The 5630-nt window shown below is 49.5% G+C and overlaps 1 long non-coding RNA gene across 1 annotated transcript in view; it reads right to left on the bottom strand.

The window, feature by feature from the left end:
* Positions 1-5630, bottom strand: part of LOC142899285 (uncharacterized) — a 186917-nt gene that overhangs the window by 87172 nt on the left and 94115 nt on the right. The gene's annotated exons all lie outside the window — the stretch shown is intronic.

Raw genomic sequence — 5630 nt, 5'->3', positions numbered from 1 at the left:
TCCTCTCTGCTTGGTCTTCATCATTAGCGCTCAGTCGCTAACAAATTCAGCCTTTCCCTCCTGTTTATTTGCAGCTTGTCGTAAAGTGTTTCCACATCCTGGGGGCATAATTATGCAGAACCGGTTGTTATTTGTCTTGAATGCCCCACATTGCGCACAAGTCACTTTACAGCTGTTTTCGCATGAGGATAAGTGTCTCTCGCCTGGAAACTAATTTCCTCGAAATGGGAAGTTTCCTTGACTGGTCAGAAACGATGTACTTAGACATAAAGTTTTGGATATCAGGACTCTGTGACGTCATCAAGGACACGGCATCTCCAACCAGGTGTCGGCTCAACGCCCTGAGACCACCTCACACTCACTGGGAAGATCCCAGCAGAGCATCCGTTTAGCTAAAGCTAAAAGCAAGTGTTTTCGTGGGAGGCTGTAATCAGAGGGCTAAATGTTGCTGTTTTCTGGAGAGCCGTAGAAATATTTTGATAATTAACCATTTGAAGGTGCCCCACTGGTGTCTTGGTCAAAAATGAAAAGAAAATGAATGCAATGTGGATCCTTCAACACACCATTTCACATTGAAGAAGATCCCTCCGGTTATGTGCAAGTTTAGAATTCAGTCGGGCTTCCACTCAAACGCTCACACACTATGGTGGAGGCGAGGTGATTTTATCAGTTCAAAGTCGTACATTGAAATGTCTCTGAAGGTTCTTTGGCTCAATGAATATTGTAGCTGGTTATTCAGCATCGAGTAGACGTTTATAAAGAATAGCCAGCTGATCCACATGTCCTTGAGGTCCTGAGAAGCCCCGGTAACGAGGCCCGAGGAGAGCCGGACGGGGGAGCGATGCGACAGTGTCGCAGGAAAGCGGACTGACCAAGCAGGACGCTGGTCCCCATCCAAAGGTGTTCCTACCCAGGAGCGTCACCACTGGCCATCCACCCCTCCTCTTCCCCCCTCGCGCAGCTCGTCTTACGGCGGACAGCGGTTTAGCTGACCCCGGGGCGCTGCTCCCTGAAACCGCCACAATGACGCTGGAATGCGCGCAAAGAAACCGAGCAGTTTTACAAGGCTGCTGGAATCTTCTAAAACTGCAGCCAAGGTGGATGTGGTTAAACTGGCTTCCTTCATAATTGCTGGTGTTGGGTTTGTCAGATTGGCGGTGGTGGTAGTGAGGGGGAGGAGGGGGGTGGGGGGGGCGCAGAAGTCTCTGCCAGCATTCAGCAATGGAGGCATTCACTAACTCCGGTTTAATGAGCGCTGAACTGAAGGATATAAGTTTTTTTTCCTCTTTTTTTTTTAAATCGGGGTCGAGACCTTGGGACCGTGTGGGCCGATCTTTCAGAAGTCGGAGAGCGGCGCGCTTCGGAGCGGAAACCCGGCGAAGAGGCGGGGTCACTTTTTTTTTTCTTCCAAACTCCGAAACGCTACTCTCTAATCGTGGGCGAATCCCGGCCCCGTTCTCCTCTCTCCGACAGCGGCTCGGAAAAAAAAAAAACTTGCCTCCTCCAGGCCCGCCGGCCCGCCTGGAGCCAAGACTGTGCGAGAGTTCAAACGGCAGAGAGGAGCGGCTCTCTCCTCGCTGCAACTGGGGGCCATTATCCCGCTGCTCTGTGCCTCTGTTATGGGAAAAAGGCCCACAGCACCACTGGAGAGGAACTGGCTGACAATTATGTGGGGCGGCGAGGAGCTAAGATGCGGTGGGCAGATTACACAAACCATCACTGAGGTATAGGAGGAGGGGTGTTGGGGGGGGTCTAATTAAACAGGGCTTTCAGGGGGATGGGGGGGGGGCAGCGGATCATGCGTGTGTGCGGAGGAGGGCGAGAGAAAGAGCCGAGGATGGTTCTGATTAGCAGGCCGCAGCCCTCCGTCGTCTTTAAGGAGGTTGTTCTCGAACCCGAGCAAGCCTTGTTTCGCTCCGCGCCGACAACAAGTCGTTTTTTTACGGGGGGACAGAGCAGCGCTGTGCCTTCGATGCAGGACTGCCTCGCGCGGATAAGTCTTTTTGAGCTGCACTGCTTTTTTTAAGGTCCGAATTTTGAAACCCTGTTATTATGGTTCCTGTCCTGCCAAAGCCTCAGTTGCATTCCTTTGTCTGCTGGCCTCTCCTGAGGGCCCCGTCGCTCAGCGTGCACAGTCGGCAACAAAGGACCGAGGGCTCATACGATGACAAAGTTCTCAAAAAGGTGTGCAGACCTGCAGAGCGTTTTTTTTGTAGTCTTAACACCAAAAAAGGTGGACAAGAGATCTACAGCTGAACTCGGTCATGGGGTGAAGATGCTTCTGCTCATAGCAGCTCTGGTTATCTGTGCAACAGAGGTGGAGAATGACCATTGTCAAGCAAGGGTGTTGGTGGCAGGATCCAAATGCGGACTCGGGCCAGGTTGCGGCGGGGTGGAGTGACTCTTTATTTCAAAAAAATAAAAACTCATGAGCTACATAATCACCAAATCCAAAATGGGAGGATAATGCCAAAAAAGTTAAACAAAATTGAGACATACTCACAGACACGGACCTTAACCTGAACTGGACATAGCTACAACATAGATAAGGCAACCAAGATGAGACAACGAGCTCGCCCAGACAAAGGGAGACGAGGACTATTGATACAACAGGGCAGGAGAATACAATCAAGCGCAAGACCGACAATGAAACACTCATGGGACAATAAAGGCATGAAAACAGTAAATTACCGAGACCACAATAGGAAACAAGACTATGAAAATCCATCCATCCATTTTCAATACCCACTTCCTCCATTCACTAAGGAGGAGCTCCCAGTTTACCTCACATACGTGTTTTTGGACTGCATGAGGGAGTCAGAGAACCCACACCGACACAGGGAGAACATACCAACTCCACACAGAAAGGTAACCGGCCTGGAATTAAACCCACAACCTTCTTGTTCTGAGGAGCAGCACTAACCACTGCGCCACCGTGTCGCCCTAATATCAAAGTAAAGCAGGAAATACAAAAATAATGACAACTAGGAATGCAAGAGTCGCCCTGTGGTGGGTTCCCCCAGTGCCACATTGGTTAAAACAGTCACTGACTTAAGCCTGGCGTTCACTTCTGCCACAGTGGACATTTCCAAGTTCTGTGTTGATGGACAAACCACCGTCATACACCAACACAGGTCTGGTGGTTGCACTGGAAACTTGCGAAACTTAGTTTATCGTCCTGTCCAATGGCTGTGTAGCATGAACATTGACTGTATATATTGATACACAGTTAAAGGGTATGACAGAGGAAGCAAGAAAGCTAACTACCAGAAATCACACGTTGAGCTGACCAATCACAGCCCATGACTTTAGGAGGTGCACATGACTTTATTCCAGGGTAGGAAGATCAGCATTGATCTACAAAAGAACTGAAGCTGTGACACGGTCATGTTGTACAGTCACGAGAAACAAAACGTCACAATGGCAAAAGTAACTGATCATTGGGTGAACCGCTTAACTACTGAATTAATGGAAAAAAACACCACAGGGTGAGAAAAAATTAGGAATTAAAGTGGGAATGAGGGCCATCGGGACTTCTTGATTAATAAGTGATACATAGGCTCTCTTACGCCTCGTCGGGTTAGAAAAGCAAATCGTTTCAGCTGTTCCCTGCAGGCGTCGGCGCAGCAAATTGATTCAGATGTTTAGTTTGGCGTAGGTTTTCACGTCAGCTGCACCTCCTGACACAGCCCTTCTGTTTATCCCGGCTTGGAGTCTGCCACAAGGGGGAGGCTGAAGGAGCGCCCCCTTGAGGCTTCATTTTGGATGTAACCTGGCTTGTGATCCCCGTAGCCGAAGTTTCAAGGCCGAAGCTCCACCTCCAGGGCAGGGGCGGAGCTAGGAGGCCAGTGGTGGCTGTGGCCACACCGCAGGGGGGTAATTTGATTTAAGGCCTTAAACTTCTACACTACAGCTTTTCGAGTCACATCTGTGTTGATTGATGCACAGTATCTTGTCTCAACATGTATTTCTGACTTGATGATTGGCCAGGATATTGTTCTTGGGAGAAACAAGAGACTCAAAGAAGAAATTAAATGTATCCCTAACCCTGGCCCTAGGACAGTAGGAACGAGCTGACATAGATTCAATACTGATGTTTAACATTGTTGAAAGTTTCCTCCTATAAGGTCACACTGAAAACATGTAATAAACACAAACAACCACAGTAACATTAAGAAAATTTTAAACAAAACAGTCATGGAGACATTTCAGGTATCTGCATATTGCCGCCCCAATGTGAGTAATTATTCACCTTGTGGTCTTCCCCCCCCCAAGGAAAAATTTCTAGCTCTCTCACTCCTCGAGGGTGAGAGAGCACCCATTGGGTGACTGCTGCTATTTTAGACGCTGCTGCATTTTGAACAGAGGAGGAAAACTTCACTAGCTGCGGAGCAAACGAGATGCTATCGCTGGACGGAGTGGAAGAATCTGGAGAGGAGCGAAGATCATATCGGAGGTTTCATGAAGCCAGTGTGGAGCTTGATGAGCTCCAGGAGTCACGCAGAGGTGGCGCACGCACACACACAAACACACAAAGACAGAGGGAAGTTTAATTTTGACGCTGGGTCGTAGAAGGACAACCGTGGTGAATGTCCTAGTTGATGCAGGAGGTGGGGAGGCAGAGCAGACACGGAAGCGGTTAAAAAACAAACACGCATGTGCATGTTCGCGCGCGCACACACATGCACGCGCGCAAAATTGCTTGGATCATTTGCATGAGGCAGATGTGGAACTACCGCAGTTCCCCTGCCGTGCACATCTGGCCCCAGTAAAAACACACGCACACACACACACACAGTGAGGTAATAGCACCTTTACGAACGCCGGGGAGAGAGAGAGAAGACAGGGAGAGAGAGAGGGAGGGGGAGACTACACAGGGCCGGCGAGAGACTTCCTGCTCTCCTTCTCTCTCTCTTTCTCGCGCTCTCTCACGAGCGGCTCGGCGGCCCACGGAAGTCTTCTCACCTTGGCTCGGGGTGTTAATTACAGCTCCCCGCAGCTGCCGTGCTCGCCACTTACCGGGCATGCTGACACTTGCCAGCGCGCGGGGGATCCACGCTCTCGGAGAGGGGATTATGGGTCGGCACGCAGGGCGAGCCGGAGGAAGAAAGGGAGACTTGAAGTTAAATATGAGAGAAGCTTAAATTTCCCAATCTGATGTTAAAAAAGGTGCTTTTCCAGTGAGTCCTGTCAGTTCTGTGGGTCATTGAACTCACCAGAAATGAGAGAAGTCCGTCTTTTACTCTTTTGTTTGCACCCTTTGTGACATCACAACGAGCACTAACCCCTTCCCTCTCGGCCAGGCTTCAACTTCACTGCTTTTGCATGTTTTTCATAGGGAAGCTCAATTCTTTATTGATCTGTCCTGCTAACCAGGAGTCTGGGATAAACTGTGAAACTGAACAATACCCTCACTGGCCACTTTATTGGGCATACCTTGGTAGTACTGGGTACACTGGTTGGTTTGGGTGCCCACTTTGGCTGTAACCAGTGGTTATTTGAGTTCTTGTTCTTTCGATGGCCTCCAATCAGTCTATTACTCTCCTCTGAATACTGACATCAACAAGGCATTTTCCTCCACACAGCTGTCGCTCTAAAGACCAGAGATGGCTCTGCATGAAAATCACAGT

This window comes from Nelusetta ayraudi, unplaced genomic scaffold, assembly GCF_046127955.1.
Source record: "Nelusetta ayraudi isolate G7.1 ecotype Tasmania unplaced genomic scaffold, CSIRO-AGI_Nayr_v1 ptg000071l, whole genome shotgun sequence".
Taxonomy (NCBI): domain Eukaryota; kingdom Metazoa; phylum Chordata; class Actinopteri; order Tetraodontiformes; family Monacanthidae; genus Nelusetta; species Nelusetta ayraudi.
The sequence above is the reverse complement of the archived record's forward strand: the minus strand, read 5'-3'. Positions and strand labels throughout refer to the sequence as shown.